Source organism: Callithrix jacchus, chromosome 10 (genome assembly GCF_049354715.1).
Source record: "Callithrix jacchus isolate 240 chromosome 10, calJac240_pri, whole genome shotgun sequence".
In the NCBI taxonomy this organism is placed as follows: Eukaryota; Metazoa; Chordata; class Mammalia; order Primates; family Cebidae; genus Callithrix; species Callithrix jacchus.
The window spans coordinates 97673804-97697618 of record NC_133511.1 but is presented as its reverse complement, the minus strand read 5'-3'; positions in this window follow the sequence as shown (position 1 = coordinate 97697618).

Genomic DNA, 23815 nt, shown 5'->3' with positions numbered 1-23815 from the left:
CTCCTGCGTGGCGGGGGGCGGCAGTGTCCCTTGTCCCCAGCCGGGTGCTCCCTCAGCCTCCCCTGCTGCCCTTGAATGCTTTGCCCCTGGGCAGTCGTGGCCGAGGTCTGTTAGCAAACCTCCCGCCTGCCCCCGGCCTGGAGAGGCCGCCTGCTCGCTCCTAGGCTCAGCTCACGAGTTCCCCCTGGAAAACACGCCTGAAGGGGGAGCTTTGGGTCAAGCGAAGGCCCTTCTGTCCAAAATGGTCTGCCTTCCGCACACCTGGTTTTAATAAGAGCCTAGGGAGAAATATGGCCGGGGGTTGGGGAGAAGAGGGGCGGCGGGGGCCTGAAGGATCCCCGAGAAATTCTGGCCAGGGAGAGAAAGAAGGGTGCACGTGGACTGTACGTGTGCAGACGCACTCACTGTACAAGGCTTTGTAAAGACCTCGTGCACTTTTCAACTTTAATTGTAGCCTGGAGAGGATGTAGGTTGTAATGATGTTCGAAATGGGATGTAAACCGCAGTTACAAACACATTTATTAACATCGAGGACAAGGAGATTGCGCAGTTGTGCACAATGTATTCTTTTCTTCCCAGTTTTCGTAACCAAAAAGGAATAATTGAAAAACAACCGCCGCCCCTTCCTATACTCCCACCTAATCCTTGTGCACACTTATTTTTACATAGTTGCAATTAGAGGTACACGGCATTCTTAGTTCAAATTCTGGTAGGAGGGAGGTAAATTACATTCAAGCAGAGCGGAAGTCTTCATAGAAAAAGATCTCCGAATACATGAACTGGAAGTTAAAGATGATATCATGCTTTCAACCTATGTTATAAAAGTTTAAAGGATAAAGGACATGAAAGGCTTTTAAAAAAGACCCTTGCAGACGTATAAATGTAAATATGCATGCCCAGATCGTTATTGCATGTTCTTTTAAAGTCAGGGGAAAGTTCTTTCCAACAAAGGACTTTGATCTTCACACTCCTAAGAAAATATCTCTTACTCTACCTTGTACGAAATTTTGAGAAATTAATCAGAAGCCTCCAGGTCTTGCACTTTTGTTCCCTCTATCTGGAATGCTTTTCCCCTTCCTTTGTGTTGCTAGCTCTTCCTTTTTCAGATGACAGCTCACATAGCTGCATACCCCATGCAACATCGAGCTTTTATGTACTTCAAAGCACTAACCACAATCTGAAATGGTTTCACTAGTTTCATTATTGCTTGTCTCCCATCTCCTCAGTGACATAAGCTACACAAAGGTAGAGACCATGATGCTTTGTTTGCTGTTGTATTCTAGAACCATATTCCTCCCCAAACCCCCAGCATCTACCAGGACTGGTATCTAGTAAATACTAAAAAATAAACAGTAAAAACTTTGCAGCATAGAGTGAAGCCATGGGAGCACTTGCTAAGAGACCGTGCCCCTGGAGGAAGCATCTTTGGTCCCCTGTCTCCCACCCCTTGCCTTTTCTCCTGGGTGGCTGAGGCATACATAGCTGCTAGCAGTTGCTGTCTGACTCGCTGGCCCTTCTTAGGGTTCAACCTGCAGGGTCCTAGACCAGCCCCAGGAAGTAAAACTTGGAGGCAGCTGGGGCCTCAGGCAGTTTCTTTTGGGTCTGGATTTTGGACTAGAGAGCAACTGGGACTCTCCCCCAGAGGCCTGGGGACTGCTGGGCCCATGAGCCCTCTGACCCTTTAGCACTTCCCAGTGCTTGGCTGCATGTGTGAGCTTCCGAGGTTCATGCATGGCGGGAGCTGCTCATGAAAGATGCTGTGTTTATTTTGGACTCCAGGCACAGGGAATAATGAGGGGAGTGACCTGCTGCTAAAGTTGAGGTCTTTCCTTGTGGGCTGGGCCACGAGGCTGCTGTCTGGCCTGCTTGCTCGCAAAAGCCATGGATTCCTGTGGATTCCTGCATGGTTCTCAAGAACCACATCTCTGAGGAAGCCTTCACAAGGAAGAGGCTGGGAGTGGGGTCAAAAAAGTTTGGATTTTCTTGCAATTCCTTGGGGATTGGTGGTTGTTGAGCACCCCCTGGGCGATACTTAAGTGGAGTGTCTGGGCTGCTTGTCCTTTCTGAAGGCTGCACAGGGATCCAAGGGTCTTACAGGCCCCCTCTGGCTGGAGCCTGCATGTCCAGTGGATGGAGTTCAAAGACCACAGCTGTGGAAGGAACCAGATGTTCTGGGAATTGCCAGTTGCCAGTTAAGGAGAAGCTTTTCCTTAAGCTTTGCAGTGCTCCGCACAATGCCTGGCACACAATGGATGTTTAATAACTGTTCATTCAAGTATGAAGCATGAGAGTGTCCTTCAAACTAGATTTTAAGTTCAGCCGTGTCAGACTTTTTGCAAAGTTAATAGATTCAATGCATGTAAACTCAGGAGGCTGACTACCTGTGTTCAAATTCTGACAACTCCACTTACAAGCAGGAGATAATAATGTTATCAACTTCATGGGATTATTATGAGGACTAGAAGTGATAAATATTGTAAAGCACTGAGAACAGAGCCTGGCACATAGTAATCGGGTATGTGCTTAAAAAATGTAGAATAGAATGTGGAAAAGGTTAAAAAGGTTTCCTTCCCTCATGGGGAAGGAAAGGGGATGGAGTCAGGAAGGTACACACTAGATATTTCAAAAGTAGGTCATTTTCTTATTTTTAAAGTGGGTGAACATACTGATCTTGTTATATTGCAATTCTTTATCCTTCACACATATTTTGTAAATGTTTTGGTATCTGCTCAAGATAAGATACAAAAATTAAAACAGCAGACTCTGATGTATCATATAGTTCATTTTAATGCACTGAAGACCTTGGGGCATTAACTTGTGTGACCTGTCTTGTTCTTTCACAACATTTTGAGAGAAATACTATTATTAATATTACGATTTCCAGTGCTTATGGTCTACGGTATTAAATACTGGAACCTGTGTTCTTAATTGCTATGTATGGGATTTCTCATGTGTCATTGATATAGCAGGTTGTATCTGAGCTTTAACAAAATGAAATCTATTACCCTGCCAGTGTTCGCTGACATTAAATTGCACATTATGACTTATCTGTGTGAATGCGAATGTTTCTCAATGCATGAAACCAAGTCAAAAGGCAGAAATAAAATGGATACAGGAAGGACTGACTGTGAATGGACACCCCTAATCTTTTATTTCAGATTTAGCAAAGCAGCCCACTATTCTCAGTAGTTCACTTGGTGATAAGAAGAAATGCTCACGGTGGCTCACACCTGTAATCCCAGCACTTTGAGTGGGGCAGATAATGAGGTCAGGAGTTTGAGACCAGGCTGGCCAACATGGCAAAACCCCGTCTCTACTAAAAATACAAAAATTAGCCAGGTTTGGTGGTGGGTGCCTGTAATCCCAGCTACTCTGGAGGCTAAGGCAGTAGAATTGCTTGACCCCGTGAGCAGAGGTTACAGTGAGTCAAGATCGCGCCATTGCACTCCAGCCTGGGCACCAGAGCGAGATTGTCTCAAAAACAAACAAACAAAAAAACTATACATTTTAATTTAAAGCAAATGTACAGATAGCCTCCCTAAAGTTATGATTATTCAACTGTACTATAATGTGAAAGCAATATGCTGTGCTTTGAATTTTGATCTTTTCTGGAGTTGGTGATGTGTGGTAGGTACTCTCGTCATGCTGTTGTAGCTACAGGGAACTATGATGATGTGTTTAAAAAGGTAGGTGAGGCTAGGCTAAGCCATGATGCTCAGTACATCAGGTGCGTGAACAAAAGGTCTTTGGAAAAGAATTTAGAGGAAAGAGACTTTATTCCAGTAAACCGTTTGCAGACTGGGGAGAGGCAGCCTTTGATACAAAATAAAAGTACATTCTAGAGAATGCAGGGTGGTTTTATCTTTTATAGAGAACATTTCAGCCCAGGTTCCCCTTCAGTTCTGCTTATGCAAACGAAAGATTCAAGCTTGCTTAGTCCTGATTGGTTGGTGTTTGCTGAGCTCTGATTGGAAATGAGCGTCACAGTATATTGGTTGGTTCAGATGGCATAAATAGCAACAGGCAGCTATAAAAGTACCAAAGCAGAAGTGCAGATTTTCTGAAGACTCAGAGTAGGTGTGTAAAGTCTTGTCAGTAAATGGCCATTTGGCTCTAATCTGAGTTTAGGCCCATTTAGCCAATCTGGATTCATCTTCAGGGATGATTCATCTTTAGGCTTTTTCAGGATTCATAAGCGTATTTAATGCATTTTTGACTTAATGTTTTTGGTTTACAATGGATTTATTGGGTTATAACCCTATTGTAAATTGAGGAACATCTGTAGATAAAATGAGATGCCACTTATATTTGTTATAATCTGTAAATAAAACATACAAAGTCATTTTTAAAAAAGGGTCTAGGATGCAGGAAAGAGAATAAATGAAAATTTGCTCTCACTGGCTTAAGAATATATTGAAGTTTGGGAATTAGATGGTGTATGAAGTGGGACTAAATGTTATTCCTTATTTCAACAGACATGCATTTAATGCTTCTTATATCTAAAGCACTGTGTTAGGCACTCAGGTAGGATACCAAGATGAATAAGACTAATATTTAGGGCTGTCTGCGTCCTTTAATAAAGTAATACATTGAAGTACAGCCTGGGTGCGGTGGCTTACACCTGTAATCCCAGCACTTTGGCCTCCCAAAGCGTGGGTAGATCACAATATCAGGAGTTCAAGACCATCCTGGCCAACATGGTGAAACCCCATCTCTGCTAAAAATACAAAAAAAATTAGCTGGCAGTGGTGGCATGTGCCTGTAATCCCAGCTACTTGGGAGGCTGAGGCAGGAGAATTGCTTGAACCAGGGAGTCTGAGGTTGCCGTGAGCTGAGATCATGCCACTGCACCCCAGCCTAGCGACAGAGCGAGACTCTGTTTTAAAAAAAAAAAAAAAAGTACAACTGACTGTATTGAAACATACACTAATGAAAGCTGATTATTAAGAACTTCGACATTTTAACAGTTGAAGAATTTAGAGGAATTCAAGAAAAGGCTTATGACTTCAAAAAGACTCAGCATTTGAGCTGGACTTGGAAGTTGGGTAGAGAAGAGGAGGGAGGAGAGCTCAAATCTGACTGAGGATGTGTAGGTGTGCGGTGGCAGGAAGCCTTGAGGTCTATTTGGGAAATGGCAAACAGCTGAGTTGAGTAGACCATGAGGTGCCCAGGGATGGGAAATGAGGCTGGTTAAGAGGGTTGCAACAACAAGTGGAAAAAAATCTCACATGCCAGCTGAAGGGTCTGGCCTTCTTTATTTGGTGGGCCATGAGGAGCCACTCAGAGTGTCCAAGTATAGTTGTGGCATGCTCAGCATCGTGCTCTGGAAGCATTCTTCTGTTGGTGGTTAAGACATTATTAGAGGGAAGACAGCTGAGCGATACGGCGCCCCATGAGAAGGCTACTGGGATAGTCAGGTGGGGAGAGTCATGAGGACTTCAACTAATACGGCAGCAGAGAAGATGGGAAGAAAGGAGGTTGTTGGAAAAGGTATGGCTGGAGCCAAATTTATAGTTTGTTCAGTATGGGATGTGTTGACAGAAGAAGAAATCAAAAAAGACTCTATGGTTTTGAGATTGGGTGCCACTGACAAAATACAGATGTCAAGAAAGGAAGAGCTAAGCACGTTAAAAAAAAAAAGGAGATCAATAGGTGCGAAGCTAACTGAGAAAATTGGATGTCAAATTTCTACACTGTAGGACTTCTCTGATTTTTAGACAGAATGCATCATGTGGCATTTCCCAGGCTGACCTTAGAAACTTCTCTTTCCTCCTTCCCAAACATTTCTCAGAAAAGTTTAGAAATGTGTTTACAGGCCAGGCCTAAAAGTAAGGAGAAAGCCGAGTGCTCTGGATTTTCAGACTGTCATCTTTAGCAGCGCCAGGCCTACATTAGATCAAGGAAACACTTCACTGTAAGCCTCATGCCCAGGATGCTGCGTTCTGGAGCCCAGATCAGCCTGCATTTATCCGTCTTCTAGTTGCTATTCTAGGCCCTATTTCATTATGCTTGGGTCTATAGTATCTGGGGAGTACAGATACTACTTCCCCCCTTTGAGAGGAAGTAAGTGAGAATTTCACACTTGTGCCTGAATGGCTGGGAATTTAGTGAGAAAATTTGAATTTTCTTAACACTGAAGGCTTGGAAGAGGTGGAGGCCCTCTTTTATTGGTGCTTGGCTACTGCTCTTGTGTAGACATTGTTCCCTTTAGAACAGGGCCCTTGGGTTTTGGGTTTTGAAACATCATGTATGTTGTTTAACACTAGATCATCTAAACTGACTCATCTCTAGGTCAGCTGTAAGCTGTCCAAGTAACATTTAAAGATATGATTCCAGTTAAGTCAAAGCCTCCCTTTACCAGAAAGTCATCCCTGTGATTTAACAAAATGTGATAAAATATATACAACATAAAATGTACCATGTCAACCATTTTTAGGTGGACATTTCATGGCATTAAGTACATTCACAGTGTTGTGCAGCCATCAACACCATCCATCTCTAGGACTCTTTTCATCTTGCAAAATTGGAACTCTATACTAATTAACAACAATTCCCATTTCCTACTCCTCCCAGCCCTGGCAACTACCATTATATTTTCTATGAATTTGACTGCCCTAGGTATTCCATGTAAGTGGAACCACACAATATTTGTCCTTTTGTGTCTGCCTTATTTCACTTAGCATATTGTCTTTAAGGCTTATCTATGTTGTAGCATGTGTCAGAATTTCCTTCCTTTTTAAGGCTGAATACTATTCCATTGTATAGATATACCACCTTTTATTTACTTATCTGTGCATAGACATTTGGATTGTTTCTATCTCCCTGTAACCTTAAGTTCTTTAAGTACTTTCTGCCACACAAGTTGGAGATGTGTTTTAATTATGTTTGAGTTATTAATAGAAAATTGGAAACCATCTTACTCAAGATGTGAAATTGGATCCATCCAACTTTAGAGAAAAAACTACTTTTTAATCTTCATTCCAAGTGGACTTGATTAGAAGCAGTTCTGTACTTGACTGGAAGTCATGGTCCCAGAAGCCAACCAGTGATTCCTGGCAGGAGAAGTACATGCCTTTTAGTTTGGGAAGGGAAAGGGACTGTCTTGCCAGTAAGCAGTTCAACATCCGGGCCCTCTGTACTTCTCAGGCCTTGCAAGGCCTTGGCATTTAAAGAGAGAGAGAGAGGTGGAAAAGTCAGTAGGTTGGTTGGATATCCAGTCCCAGACTCAAGCAGGAACGTGGGTGTTTCCCGGGAACATGCTACTTTGGGAGCTGCTGCTGGTTTAGTTTTGAGTAGAACAGATTAGAAGGGAGGAGCAGATTGGTGGAAAGAGGGAGATGGAAACTAGAGTCCTTTGCTCAGCCCTCCTTCCCACACCATCCTTTTTTCCTCCTTCCCAGTGAAATTTGGTTCAGAAAAATCAAAACAAATTTGAGCTATTAGGTGTAGCATATTTTCAAGGCTAGTTACGAAGTAGCCCCTCGATATGGTTTGTTTGTTTTTTTGTTGTTGTTTTCCCTTTTTCCAGCCTCACAGGGAACCAGCTTTATCATTTGAAACTGCTGGTTCTCAAACTGTGCCCTAAAGCATCTTGGGCACTGCAGTAGACCCCTAGAAGCTCTGTGAGATGTTTTTAAGTTTTTGAGGAAAACGCAATTTTATGTTACGTTATTTTTTGGAGTTTCGCTCTGTCGCCAGGCTGGAGAGCAGTGGTGCAATCTAAGCTCACTGCAATCTCTGCCTTCTGGGTTCAAGCGTTTCTCCTGTCTCAGCCTCCCGAGTGGCTGGGATTACAAGCACATACCACCACACCCAGCTAATTTTTGTATATTTAGTAGAGACGGGTTTTCTCATGTTGGCCAGGATGGTGATCCACCTGCCTTGGCCTCCCAAGTGCTAGAATTACAGGCATGAGCCACCATGCCCGGTGGGAGAACACAATTATATTCACTGTCTACATTGGGGATACCTATGAACTACTGGCTCAAGGTATTCATAGTTTCAGCATTACATTGTGCTTCATTCCTTTCAATGATATCATTTCTTTTCAAAGCTGGCATTTTGGTAGTTGCCTTGATAAAAATTGAGTACCAAATGAAAATCAGGGTGGAATAGAAAATCGGGGTAGCAGGCAGTGTCCAATCTTATTTTAGAGTTTAAGAAATTTTCAGAATGACCAATGGGTTTGCACACTCCATTAATAAGTAATTGTGATTAGTTAAGAATGGACTAAAAAAATTTTTTTCAAAGTATGTGTATTAATTTTTCAAATGGCTACTAAATTGTTAGGACATAAATGCTCATTACATTGTTTGGACTTCACCACTTAACAAATGGGACCATTAGGTATTTCTTTCCTCCCTAGGGTACCATGAAAAATTACTGAGACACTGAGGGCACTGTGTACCAAGAGAGTTTGGGAATCTCTGCTTTAATCTATCAGAAAATACCCCAAATTGTATATTTGCTTTTAAGTACATGAAACATGGAATTGGAGATGAGATGGCAAGAAGAATAAAATAAATATTTTGCCATAAAATAAAGGTATTTCTAAAGTAAATACCTTTCTTTTTCTGATTACAAAATTAGTATGTATAGGTTATTTTAAAAAATCCAGAAAGGAGCAGACTGGAAAGTAAAAACCTCCATATTGGCCAGGCGTGGTGGCTCAAGCCTATAATCCCAGCACTTTGGGAGGCCGGGGCAGGTGGATCACGAGGTCAAGGGATCAAGACCATCCTGGTCAATATGGTGAAACCCCGTCTACTAAAAATACAAAAAATTAGCTGGGCATGGTGGCTCTTGCCTGTAATCCCAGCTACTCAGGAGGCTGAGGCAGGAGAATTGCCTGAACCCAGGAGGCGGAGGTTGCAGTGAGCTGAGATCACGCTATTGCACTCCAGCCTGGGTAACAAGAGCGAAACTCTGTCTCAAAAAAAAACCCAAAAAACAAAAACCTCCATATTCCCAACTTCCTGAGCTGTAAGAGCTGCCAACTTCCTGGCTGTTCTTCCAGGCTTTTTTTCTGTATATATTTAAGATAGATATTTTATAAAAATTGAATCAGGTATATTCTGTTTGCTTTTAAAAATTAACTATATTACAGTCATCTTTTTGTATTAACATGTATATATTTGTAATCATACATAAGGCATATACATTCACTTTAAACAGACTATACTTTCAAGGGAGAAAAATTTCAATTCTAAAACCTGTAAACCTTTATTACTAACTGTAAGATGATTCTACTATTAAGAGTAGCTCAACTATGCCTCCTTGTGGCTTGATGCAGTATTTAACGTTTTTCTTCAACTACATTTGTGTAAAGGCCTACTATCACATGAAGTATATAAAGGTGAATTGAAGGCCGATGGGGGCGTATCATGAGGTCAGGAGATCAAGACCATTCTGGCTAACACAGTGAAAATATAAAACTTAGCAGTACATGATGGCAGGTGCCTGTAATCCCAGCTACTTGGAGGCTAAGGTAGGAGAATCACTCAAACCTGGGAGGGGGAGATCGCAGTGAGCTGAGATGGTGCCATTGCACTTCAGCCTGGATGACAGAGCCAGACTCCGTCTAAAAAAAAAAAAAAACAAAAGGTACATGAAATAAAATCTATGCTAGGAGCTCATCATAGTCTACCCGAGGAAATTAGTCATATAATTACCCATGACAGAAAATAAAAAATATTTGGGAGGCCAAGGTAGGTGGATCACTTGACGTCAGGAGTTCTAGACCAGCCTGGCCAACGTGGTAAAACCCCATTTCTACTAAAAATAGAAAAAACAATTAGCCAGGGATGGTGGTACACGCCTGTAATCCCAGCTACTTGGGAGGCTGAGGCAGGAGAATTGCTTGAGCCTGGGAGGCAGAGGTTGCAGTGAGCTGAGATTGTGCCACTGCACTCTAGTCTGGATGACAGAGGTAGACTCTATCTCAAAAAAAAAAAAAAAGAAAAGAAAAGAGAAAAAAAGTAATTAGATATCATAAGAAAGCTATTGTTAAAAGCCCGTAATCTATCTGTCAATATTAAAGACTTCATGATGCACTCACAACGGAGGCGGCAACAATGATAACAGAATGTTTACTGAGTGTTTGTGATCCAGGAACTCCGTTTTTGTTTTTCCATATTTCATCTTTTCAAAGATGGAGTATCTCTGGTCTAGGCCTTTAAACATGGATAGGAATCCCAGGCTAAGATATGTGACCGTAAGTCTGTTGACAGGCAGTAAGAACCCATGATTCACATTTTTGATGGGGAGGTAATTTGATCAGAGCTGAAGAGATTAACCTTTCAGCAATGTGAAAGATGAGAGACTCAGAGCAGAGGGACCAGTTAAGAGGCTACTGCAATGATCCAGGTAGGATCTGATGCCGCTCGGAAGAGGTACCACAGGAAATGGGGAGGAGGGAATGAACTTGGGCTTTAATAGGACCCCAACAATGACAGAATCTCTTTCTTGAGTTTCACATTTTATTTTTGTAAAGCCACAGTAACATTTAGTGAACTTTGAATGGAAGTGTTCATACTCAATGCGCTTGCTTTATAAAAACTAAGTAGATTGATTCACTAGTGTTCACATGCTGATTTTTGCTCCCATCTTCTCTAAGAAAATAGTTTAAGGACACCAGCTAGACGACACTGTTTGGCCTCAGCTCTGGTAATTTTGCCAGAGACTAGGTCCTATGTTAAGGCACACTATTCCTAGCTAATCTCTAAATTTACCTGGTAGCATGGTGTTTGGAGAATGGCATTACAATGTTACATTTTTTTCCACAATGGATAAAAAACCAGAGGAAATTTACTGAATTGGGGCAAACAGGATTTGGATTAGACCTGAAGAACTGATTTCAAGGGTGAGAGATGCTAGTATTGGATGATCAAGTTTCAGGATGCTGTTTTATGGCCATTTTATTTTATTTTTTTTTAGAAACAGGGTCTCCCTCTCTTGCCCAGGCTGGAGTGCAATGGTGTGATCATGGCTCACTGCAGTCTTGAACTTTTGGGCTCAAGGGATCTTCCTGCCTCAGCTTCACCAGTAGCTGGAATTACTGGCTCTTGCCACCATGCCTAGCTATTTTTGTTTTTTTGGTGCCTAGGTTGAAGTGCAGTGGCAATATTGTGGCTCACTGCAACCTCCGCCTCCCAGGTTCAAGTGATACTCCTGTTTCAGCCTCCCAAGTTGGGACTACAGGCATGCACCGCCATGCCTGGCTAATGTTTTTCTATTTTTAGTAGAGATGGGGTTTCACCATGTTAATCAGGCTGGTCTCAAACTCCTGACCTCAGGTGATCTGCCTGCGTTGGCCTGCTGAAGTGCTGGGATTAAAGACATGAGCCACCTTGCCGAGCCAACCCAGCTAATTAAAAAAAAAATTTTTTTTTTGAGACAGAGTCTTGCTCTGTCACCCACACTGAAGTGCATTGAGATGATCTCAGCTTACTGCAACCTCCACCTCCTGGGTTCAAGCCATTCTCCTGCCTCAGCCTCCCCCAGCTAGGATTACAGGCATGCATCATCGTGCCAGATATTTTTTTGTATTTTTAGTAGAGATGGGGCTTCACCATATCGGCCAGGCTGGTCTCAAACTCCTCACCCTTGTGGTCCACCAGTTCGGACTTCCAAAACGCTGGGATTACAGGCGTGAGCCACCGTGCCCAACCTGTGGCCATTTGATAAGATGAGACAGTTCATTGAGATGATTCGAGTTTAGTTTGTTTTCCAAAACAATCAAATTTGTATCCAATTTATGAATACTTACAAAAGAAACCCTGCCTTGAATATTATAAGCACCTACAGCAGTGATGATCAAAACAAGAGCTGCGTTTCATTGGTGAGCTGTCAGAGTGTTCTCTATGGGCTTGAGCCTATCTCCAAATACACAGTATGTGATTTTCATAACAAAATTTAGGTGTGTAAGCTTGCATTTATCTCTGATAAAGCTAGTAGGAAATGGTTCCAACGTCTTCATCCCGGTTCTTTGTTAACTCCGGCTTTGTTACCCCAGTTCTTTGTTACCCTCCATGCCTGTGTGACCCTGTCACATAGGGGCACAGATATGGAGAGAAGTGGTTATACTGATCTCTCTGTGCATTTCCCTTGTAACTAGTGAACGTCTTTGCACTTTAAGCGTCCTCTTAAATATTGTTTTTTAAGAAACGATCTTGCGTTCTAACACCTTTTAAAGGTAAGTAAGTTGAATGGGGAAAATTAAGTGAGGCATGTCTAGGGCATCCAGAACCTAAAATTGAAGAGGATTTACATGGCCTTCTCTTTTTCTGAACGTTAGAGAATATGCTTTTGCTCCTGGGCAAAGAGGTGTGACTGAATATAATATATAATGCAGTTCCTGAGCTTTGGATCACTAATTAACATGCTTGAGCTATTTCAAACTTTACTGGAATCATAATTCAAAACTGATTTGTCATTGGTATACAGCAGTATCATATTTCAAACTATCAGCTTAGAATTATGTACTTTATCACTTTTTAACCATTTACATTACATTTCTGTTAATGGGATCTGTGTTTTAACATCAACAGGCGGATGGTTGGATTGCATGGTTCATGTCTAGTTGAGTTTTTATGGCTAATTGGGCACATATGTACTAAAAACCCTCTATTTAGAAATGAAGGATTTTACTAAAAATGAGCAGCTTTTTATAACAGGCAGCTTATTTTCATCTACTTAAGTAGCCTTTTAAACATGAACCATTTTTTAGTACAACTGTATCTTAATGTGTTAAGTTTTTTAAAAACAGATTTCTTTCACTAGCTTAATGGGAATTCACAGAAATCATAGCCTTTTAATTAAAGCCAATATGTTTCAGTGCCAGATATTCTGAAGAATTCCAATGAACCAAAAAAGAACACATTTCTGAACTGGAAGTGTGCATATGGGACCCTTCAGAAGCCTGACAGGAATGCCTGATGGAAGGCCCTGAAACAGGAAAAAGATTAATAAAAAGAACATTAGGGTGGTTTCAGAATAGCTTAAATAATGTGTGTAGTGAAATCATTTTCTACACCAAAGGATGGATGGATTGAAAAATCCTAGTCTTGATGCTATAAAGTCTAAATCGGACTTAAACCATTTGAAATAATATAGATGGTCTATGATAGTTGTATTTTTGAACCTAAAACTAATATGAGTAACTGTATTTTCTTTTTTTTTTTTTTGAGGCAGAGTCTCACTCTGTTGCCCAGGCTGGAGTGCAGTGGTGTGATCTTGGCTCTCTAATCTTTGCCTTCCAGATTCAAGCAATTCTCCCATCTCAGCCTCCCAAGTAGCTGGGACTATAGGCGCCTGCCACTATACTCAGCTAATTTTCATGTTTTTAGTAGAGATGGGGTTTCATCATGTTGGCCAGGCTGGTCTCAAACTCCTGACCTCAATCCACCCACCTCGGCCTCCCAAAGTGCTGGGATTACAGATGTGAGCCACGGCACTGGGCCAAGTGACTGTATTTTAAAAATTAGTACAAGTGGTCTGACAAGCAAAATCTGAAAGACAATGGAACAGAATATTTGAAATTGAAAGAATCCTTGAAAATGTGGGATATAGAGCCATTGTAATGGCAGACACAAGGACATCATAGATTCATTTTCTTTTGGTTTGGGCAAACAGAAACAGTCTGGGACCAGCAGATAATTTAAATTTTAGTCGTTGCCCTGCACTTTTCTAGCTATGGGACTAGGGAAATCACTTAACCTTGCCATTTTCTGTTTCTCAGTGTTAAAACGGTGATTATATGTACCTTGGCCATCTTCTGAGGTTATTGTGAGGATCCTAATGAGCTATGGGATTATGAAAATTTCTTGTTATACCAGTGGAATTCTTTCTATGGTTCTGAATAATAATGGCTAAGGACCATGCTTTATTTTCCATTTCCTTACTCAAGTGCTCAGCACCTACCTGTACATGGAAAGGCTTGTGGACAGTATGCATGAATGAATGAGTGACTGGTTCTCTTTGCTTTAGTTTTATCTTCTCCTTCAGAGGCTTGGGCCAGAAAAGTAATACTCAACATGTGGTTTGGGATTCTTCAGAGTTTTACACAGGTGCACCGTCCTGGGACCCATCCAAGTCTAAGCCACATGCATAAACATGAGTATATTCTAATAGACATCCTAGTATTACATATTTACAGGATGTTTTGTGGGATTTTTCCTATGGTATTGGATTTGGCAACTAGAGCCCCAGCTGCAAGTGCAACATTTTAAAGAAAGCCAATGACAGTTGTGGCCTTCTCCCCTTCCCTTCTTCACTCCCCTAACACCCAGGCTACTATAGGGTAGCCCACTCAGACCTCCTAGCTCCAGCTGTTGACTCAGCCACCTCTTATCCTGAAGGCCTTTTGCAAAGGTGATGGTGGCAGGGAAAGAGGAGAGAGTTCTCTTGGTTGCACCCTTTTGTGGGAATAGTGTTCATGGTTTTCTCCTCTTTCCAAAGGGAAGAAATGACAATTGGCAGGGGAATTCCTGCAACATATTAAATGAGGGGAGATATTTCTTCTTACTTGCAAGAAGGGAAACTGGCTTTAGTTTTGCTGTTGGACATGTGTTTGGTCAAGGGCTTGTAGATCTGTCCCTTGGCCTCCTGGTGCGGAGAAGAGAACAGGAGACGGGTGGCAAGGTGCAGGGAGGACTGGGCCTGGAGCCGCCTGCACAGCACTGGTTGATGTAGTGAGGATGCCTGAGTGTGTCGTGGTCAGGAGCAGCTGGTGCAGGGCTCTCAAGTTTGAGTCTCCTGCTGGTTCTCCCACCCAAGAGGGTGGCCCACGTGGTGAAGATGCACCCCAGAGAGCCACACTTCCAGCTCCAGCACCCTGCCAGGGAGCGAGGGGATGAGACATAAGCTGAGTCAGGATTGACAAAAACTGAACTAACTAGCAGTAAGTGACAGTGACCAAGAAGAGACGGAACTTGCCTGAGATCCACTACTCAAGTAGGGAAGGGAGATTTGACAGCAATAGTGGAAAGCAGTGATTAGAAGATCAAAACACAGAAAACAAAGCAAAACCCTGTTTCATGTCTGTAAGGCACTAAGCAGAAACTCTTCCATAAAGTGATTATGCTGATTAGAAACTGTCTTCATGTGGTTTGACTCCAGCTTAAGCACTGAAGCCATACTCTGAGCAGAAAGGACCTTAGTGAGAATTCCTTCAGACTAGCAGATTTCAAATGCTATTCCAGGAAGTCCAGGGTGAGCGTGGCAGCCCACAGAGGTTGCTCAGGACCTCCTGTGGGAAGGAAAAGAATGAGGTTTAGGTGGTAGGAGTATTGAGGTAGAATGCAGAGGATATAGGACTTCTGGTTTCCCTCTTTTTATCCAGAACTAAATTTAATTTGTTTTTACTGATTTTATATATCAGGCTTCCTTGTGAGATGACTCTTGGACAAAAAAGGCTTTCTTATAATCCATCCCCTTTATTTCTGAGATAAGTAAACTAAAGTTCAGCCTGGGGAAGTGACAAGCCACAGGCCACAGAACCTTGAGTGGCAGGTTCAGGACCCAGGTCGTTTGGTTCCACATCCTGTCTCACACAGGAGGGTAGGGTTAGCCTCATGAATTCCAGGTGCATTTATTGAGCACCTACTAGGCAGAGTCACACAATGTTTTTTTTCCCCTCTCTTTTCGTCCCAAAAGATTAATGCAGCTATTGCATCCATTTGGTGCCTTTACTGCCGGAAAAATAACAGTCAGCAGGAGCTTTCTTGGGTTACCAAGGTAAGAGATCTCTGCAAGTCAAACACTATTAACTTTAATGAAGCGGCTTTGATGGTGGGGAAGAGACAGCTGACACCCTATTTCCCTAACAATAAACCACTCTGACAGATAAAAACAAACAGGCTCAAGATAACATATAGCGTTTGGAGAACCGGGCCAGTAATGAATGTGGACGGATGTGAGCTATACTTTCCTCTAAAGCTGTGTTCCTCCATCTGTTGTGGAAACTTCTAAAAGGCAGACCAGGACCATCTAATCTGGCTTTTACAGAAACCACCACTTGGGCTATTATAAGGATGGCCTGGGGAGGAATTTTTAAATAAACCTAGTTCTCCCGAGATTTCTTTCTGAAGACCCTCTTTGCTCTGCGTTAGCTGTGGGGTCTGAGCGCTGATGGTTTATTTATCCAACTCTGGAAACCTGGATAATATATATAAACCCTTCTGCCTTCCCTGCTGTGGGGTGACCTAACCTGCTGATATCCTTGCTATGGGGAGAGATTCTCAGCCCCCTAAAACGATCCTGTGATCACTTATCATTGCACATGGAACTGCCCGGGCTTATTCCAACTTGGCAGATTGAATGGATAACTTGGCCTGAAACAAAAATGCAAATATAACTCCCCGGGTTAGACTAAAGCCTGCTGGAGGCCATGGAGACGGAAATGGGGTGCAATCTGGGGGCTCTGACATAATTTGGTCATTAGTCATTAGACTTAGATTTCAGTTTCACTATGAGGAGTGACAAAGATTAGCTTAAAAAATGTTTATTTCCGTTCTTCACCAGGCTGTGTCATTTAATGAAACACACCGTGTTATGTCCTTTTGTCGGGGCTATTTTGTGTGTGAGGTAGGGGAAGGATCATGATAATTGCACTTTGGATTTTTAAGTCTTTTTTGACGTGTATTTTCTCATTTGATCCTTACAATCTCCCCATGAGGTAGGTTTTCTGTAGTCCCATTGATTTGACTCAGATCATGTAGGATGAATGTCAGAGCCAGGATTGAATGGCTTATTCTACTCTGATGAGAAGCTCTGAGAGTTTTTCGTGTGCATGTGTGTGTGTTGGGGTGGGTAGGCAGTGGGTAGAACAGGAGAGCCCACCCTGAATTACTTATGGAAATCTCTTCCAGAGGCCTAATTTAGCCTAAACATCATGCTCTTTCCTCAGGAGGAAAGCAGTGAACAAATTGCACAAATATATCTGCTTTCACAAAGAGTATAATTATATAATAATTATATAATTATCATATAATATAGAATACATATAATATAAAATATAATATCTATGTATATGGGCCTTGCCTGTTATAACTATATAGTTATGCAAATACTTAGTTTTATCTTCACAGTCTACATCAGTCCTAGTTGTACTCTTATGACCTTCAGGTTATAGATGTGGAAACTGAGGCCGAGAGACATTATGTAACTTTCCCAAGGTTACACAGCTGGCAACTAGCTGGCTGTAAGCCTGTGTTTGTCCTACTGTGCCACTTCCTGCTTGGGTTTCATTATGAAAATGTGGTCAAAAGTAAACAGCAGGGGGAACAGGGACCCTGAATTAACCAAACTGAACATTACCACCACTACTACCACTACTGCTACTAAAAGCAGTAATAACAGGAATGACCATACCTGCCACCCCCTATGCTCCTATTTGTGCAAATCATCTCATTCACTTTGACAGCAACCCTACCAGGTAAGAGAAGGGTTCTCATGCCAGCTCCATTGCCAACTTATGGTGTGGTTTAGAAGGAGCCGCTTGACTCCTCTAGGCCTCAGTTTCCTTGCCTGCAATATGGTGAGAAGCAAATCTCCTTCACAAGGAGGTTGTGAAGATGAATGCAATAATGCATACAGAGCTCCTGGTGCAGTGCCTGGCCTACAGAGAGGGCCCCGTGAAATTATGATGATGATGAGGTGGACGTTATTACGCTTTTCATCTTACAGGAGAAAACTGAAGCCAAGAGTGTTAGGTCACATAGCTGAGACCATGTAGAAAATGGAGAAACTGGACTCACCCTGATCCCTCTGACCTGAAAGTCCAAGCTTTTTGCCTCTGTGTGCTTTTGGCACAGCAGGGCCTCCCCTTACCCATCACTGTGTCTACCCCTGGATTCTCAGTTCTTAGCTTTGCATAGAAAAATCTCCTCCCTCTTTCATTATTTGGTCATGAAAAGAAATGGGATGTTAAAACACATAGCTTTGCCCTGGATGCGCCCCCTTCCCTGCAATATAGAGATGACTTAAAACTGTGAGAGAAACAGATTCCATTCATGACCGAGTAGAGATTCAGCATGATCTTAGCAGACTCTACCACTGCACTGAGGCACCCAAGAAGAAAAAGATCAGAATCCACTAAAAGGGCAAACATTCTGTTGGGGATAATGAAGGCCTGTTTGAGGGATAGCTCTTGTGAGAGAGATCTGGGGGTTTTAAGTGTCCACAAGCTTAAGCCTTGTAATGGGGCATGGCTGCAAGTGGCAGCTGCACTCCTAGACATCGTTTCGGATCATGGATTGTTCTGGGAGCCCTAAGGGAATTTAGGAGTGGTGTAGTTGCTTTGTTATTTTACAGATGAGGAAGCTGAGCCTCTTTTTTATGAGGTCACAAGATAAGTATGGAGTCATTTTTGGGGGATGGGCAGAATGGACTTGCTTATACTGAGGCCACAGCCCTTTGTGTCCTAGTCTTTGGTGGGAAAGCTGGCAATCCCAGGAGATGGCAGCCTCCTCTGCTGGAGATTTGCAGTTACAGACTGAAAAGTAACCAGCACTCAGGGCTTTACAAGGACTACCTCATTATCTCAGTCCAGCCTCTTAGTGATTCATCAGATGGCTAATCCTACTCTCTCCTTGTAACAGGTTAGGAAACTGAGGCTTAGAGCAGTTCGTCAGAGGCCACCTGGATGAATCATAGGTTGCCTAAAACTCTAACTCCAGGTTTAAAAGAAAGGAGAAAATTCCCATTGCCCCTTCCCACATCCTTGGCTGAGATCAGATTTCTCTCTGCTAGACATGCTGGGAGGACTTGGGTTAATGACCCTTACTGCAGGGGTGGGTGATGATTGGTAATTAGCAATGGCCTTAGTGGTCAGGGTTTTCAGGCAGGGCCAGGGGCAGTGGAAGGACTCAGGGCCCTGAGAACACCCTCCCTAATCTTCCGGCATGAGAATGCTGTTAGAGGCCAGAGGGATTGGGTTTTGTGGGAGCCAAAGGAGGCAGCCCAGGACTGATGCCAATGCGCCCACTCAGATTTCTCTTGGCCCATCTTCTCTGCACCACAGCAGCCCCCAGGATGCCACCTGCAACTTTGACTCTGGCAGCTCCAGACCAACAATGCTACAGATGATAGAGGACAGTGGGAGTTCTAAATGTGGGGCCACAGAGGAGTGATGCTTCTGCACCAGAGTTGATGGTCCTGATTTCCTGTCCTTTCTCACCCAACGTGTTTTTTTTTTCTTTTTGGAGATGGAGTCTTGCGCTGTCTCCCGGGCGATCACAGTGGTGCAATCTCGGCTCACTGCAACTTCTGCCTCGTGGGTTCAAGTGATTCCCCTGCCTCAGCCTCCTGAGTAGCTGGGACTACAGATGCCCACCATCATGCCCAGCTAATTTTTGTATTTTTAGTAGAGATGGGGTTTCACCATTTTGGCCAGGCTGGTCTCGAACTCCTGATCTTGTGATCCACATGCCTCACACGTGCTGGGATTATAGGTGTAAGCCACCACGTCTGGCCATCACCCAACATTTTTATATGCAGATGAATCACAGTAAAAGGGACATCAGGGGTGTGGAGAAGGCTGTAAGAGAAGGTTGCAGGGTTGTAGAAAGATTGGAGGAGAAGCAGCCTCAGATGTGTGAAGGGAGGGAGCCCTGTCTACCTAGGGGAAGCCCCTCCCCAGGGGCTAGTGCTACATCTGATTCCATGTCTCAGAGACTCTGCTCCTCTTGATCTCTTTCTGCATGGAGTATCAGGTGGTGATGGTGCCCCTGGCCGCCACAGTGTTGGTTTTCTTCACCTCAGAGGATGACAGGACCCTTCAGAGGTCTTGGCTGTTTCGCTTTATGTGGATGTTGGCATAGGGGAAACAGTCACTGTCTTTCTTGTGATGACTCCTGGTGGTGGCTGCAATGGTTCACTAAGCAGTTATTAAATTCAAAACATCACAAAGCTTTGCCCTCTAGTGGTTCTTTGGGAAACATTCATATTCTGGGTGTGGGTGTGGGGGTGGGGATGGGGGTAGGAAGAGAACTTTCAATGCAAACTGGGTTGAAACAGAACAGTCAGAGGGGCAGATGACTTAGAGCTGAATCCCTTATCTTCACTCCCCAACATCCCTTTCTGTCTCGATCGCCTCTTCTTGGCCACTGATAAGCTTGAGAACTGTCCGGTCTAATTTAGACTATTTTAATAAAAAAGTGAACAACACATCCCTTAAAACAAAATGCAGTTTGGATTCCTTGCTAATGCTCAGGGCAGTGCCTCTAAAGCCTGTTAACTTGTAACTGTTGTTTGTTCACATTACTGACTGATAACACAGTTGATTCATGGATTGCATCACCCCCCCTCCCTATTTTCCTTATGAAACATCCTTTAGGCATTTCTCATCCCTTATGAAAGTATTCCTACTTTCTTGCTTGTTGATAAGAAACGCCTTTAGTAACATACCCACCTTAATATTTGACTTTTTCCTTTTCTTCAAAGTGCAGACAGATCTTAATTTAATATGGCAAGATGAACTGTGTGCTCCCTTCCTAAAGTTTTTAACTTTACCCTTAAGTTGACTCTTGCCTACTCAGTGACCTCGCACCCTAATTTTTCCATCTACTTCCTGTACTGCATTTGAAGTGCCTATAAATCACATCTTAGGTCAACCCTTTCCTTAACATGAATAATATTTGTATTCTCGCTGTGTAATACAATTTTACAACAATGCCAATTAATTCTTTTGGCAGCCTAGACTTTCCTTCTTTTTTTTTCTCTTCTTTTTCAAAGCCCTATTACATTTCAAGCCTATCTTTTAGTGTTTGTGGTGATGACTGCTTTGAAGCATGAACTTCGCATTTTTCGAGACGTATCTGGAAAATGTCACAGGTAAGGTTTTAGGTGAGTTGACCCAGTTTGCCGTGGGTTCAGAGCAGAACTGGGTCCAGTCAGGGGCCAGGATGTGGCGGCAGAACCGGAATGGATTGGCCAGACAGAGACCATGCTAAGAAGATTCTTACCTGCTACTTGGGTTGGCCACTAACAGACTTACTGCCCCTGTCCCACCCTACCATATAGGACCCTCCTTTAATTAAAATAACACACTTTGACGATCTTCTATGCATTGGTTTGTTTCCAGAAGCTACCAAGTTGCATGTGGAAAAGCCAGTGAGGCAGAAACAAGATCGACTGATCTCATCTCCCAAGCCAGGAAAGAGGGAGATTCAGCATTTGGCATCAGAAGGGTAAAAACAGAGACTTTTTATTTCAATCATATCGTCTGAGACCTTAGCTTCTTATGATAAACTCTGGTCAGTTCCCATCATGCCATTCTTTCCCCTTGTGAAGAATCATTCAACTGTAGTTTGTATGCATCATTTGCTGGTGTCCTTGTGAGTTCTGTGTGTGTTCAATGTTCTCAGTTGGAGGGCTTGGAATTCCACTTAATTGTGTCCTCCCTTACGTCACAAAATTCACCCAGCATTTGCCCCTGGCAGTCAGCAGTATTCACAAGTTTATGGGAGCTCATAGCTTCAGAGTGTCATACCACTCATGAAATGGTGAGGGTGTGGCCTAATTTGTTTTTTGGGTATGTGTAAGAGACTGACTAAAGGAAGTCCCTGCAGTTCAGATGGTTTCCCTGTGTGACCATGGGCAAGTTACTTCCTTTTTTTCTTTCTTTTTTTTTTGGAGACAGAGTTTTGCTCTGTTGCCCAGGCTGGATTGCAATGGTGCAATCTCGGCTCACTGCACCCTCCACCTCCTGGGCTCAAGTGATTCTCTTGCCTCAGCCTCCTGAGTAGCTGGGATTACAGGCATATCCACTGCGCCTGGCTAATTTTTGTTTTTTTAAAATTATACTTTAAGTTCTGGGTACATGTGCAGAATGTGCAGGTTTGTTACATAGTTATAGATGTGCTGTGGTGGTTTGCTGCATCCATCACCCCGTCATCTACATTAGGTATTTCTCCTAATGCTATCCCACCCCCCTGACACCCTCAACAGGCCCTGTTATGTGCTGTTTCCCTCCCTGTGTTCATGTGTCCTCAATTGATCAACTCCCACTTATGAGTGAGAACATGTGGTGTTTGGTTTTCTGTTCTTGTGTTAGTTTGCTGAGAATGATGGTTTCCAGCTTCATCCATGTCCCTGCAAAGGACATGAACTCAACCTTTTTTATCGCTGCATAGTATTCCATGGTATATGTGTGCCACATTTTCTTTATCCAGTCTATCATTGATGGGCATTTGGGTTGGTTCCAAGTCTTTGCTATTGTGAACAGTGCGTCAGTAAACATATGTGTGCATGTATCTTTATAATAGAATGATTTATAATCCTTTGGGTATATACCCAGTTAATTTCTGTATATTTAGTAGAGATGGGGTTTCACCATGTTGGCCAGACTGGTCTTAAACTCCTGACCTCAGATGATCCACCCGCCTCAGCCTCCCAAAGTGCTGGGATTACAGGGGTGGGTCACTGTGCCTGGCCTTACTTATCCTTTCTAAGCCTGTTTTTTGTTTTTGTTTTTGTTTTTTTATATCTGCAAAATGAGAGTAATAAAGAGATAAGGTGAGGATTAAATGAGGTGAAGCCTATAAAGTTCTTAGCATGTAGTGTTCAATAAATATTCATTATTGTAGTTGTGAATATAGAAGATCAATTCTTGGGGATCAGCTTGTGTGGTATGAACTTGGACTGTTGGGTCAGAAATAGAAGTGGATAGTAAGATGGGACCTAACTCATAGTATTAGTTCGGTGACTCTGGAAACCCCCTGTAACCACCTGAGCTCCGCCTTGGGGTTATTGTGAGGCTTATAGAAGATACAGGGTGTGCAATGCTTGGCACATAGAACTCCTTAACCAGCGTTGGCCGATTCCAGGTCTCTGGCCTTCCCAAGATGGCCTACTGGGCATTGGCTCCAGTATGCATTTCAACTGTAGTTTTACTTGACATGATTCAGACATAAAGAAAAGGAAATCCCTTAGATTAACAACCTCCAAGTTAAAAACAACAATTTAACACCCCCTTTCAGATATTTTCCAAACACCAGGCACCTTTGGCTCCATTATTTAAAATATCAAGTTAACTGAAACAAAAATTGCTGTTCTGGGCCAGGTGCGGTGGCTCATGCCTGTAATCCCAGCACTTCGAAAGGCTGAGGTAGGTGGATCACCTGAGGTCAGGAGTTTGAGACCAGGGCGTGGCCAACATGGTGAAATCCTGTCTCTACCAAAAATACAAAAATTATTCGGGCATGGTGTCAGGCACCTGTAATCCCAGCTATTTGGGAGGCTGAGATGGGAGAATCACTTGAACCTGAAAGGTGGAGGTTGCAGTGAGTCGAGATCACACCACTGCATTCCAGCCTGGGCAACAGAGCGAGGCTCCACCTCAAAAAAACAATGCAAAGCAAAACCAAAAATTGCTGGTCTGTTAAAATTAAATGAATGCACATATTGTTATGAAACCATGAATTAAGGTTCTGCTAATTATTCCCCTGTAGAACAAATACACTGATTGGGAAGTAGTACACAGTGCCACCAAAGTTCTTTGGGACGCCAGATGCTCTGAATGTCAACAGCCTGGCTGGAAAGAGGCTATTGCTGTGTGCTTTCCCCTGCATCTTAGTCTCCTGGCTTGCACCATGCATCTTAGACTCCTTGGTTCGTACCTAGCATACTTCTGGGCAGAATTATTGCTCGAGTGCCCCAAAGGGCTTTTTTCTTTTGTAAATAAAGTCTTAAGTCTGCTGATTATGTATTATTATATATGATAGATTATTATATATAATCAGTGCTTTCTGGAGGCTGGAGAGGTGAGAGCAGGGGCCTCCATGGCATGGCAGTGATATGAAAACTTCTTTCTGTT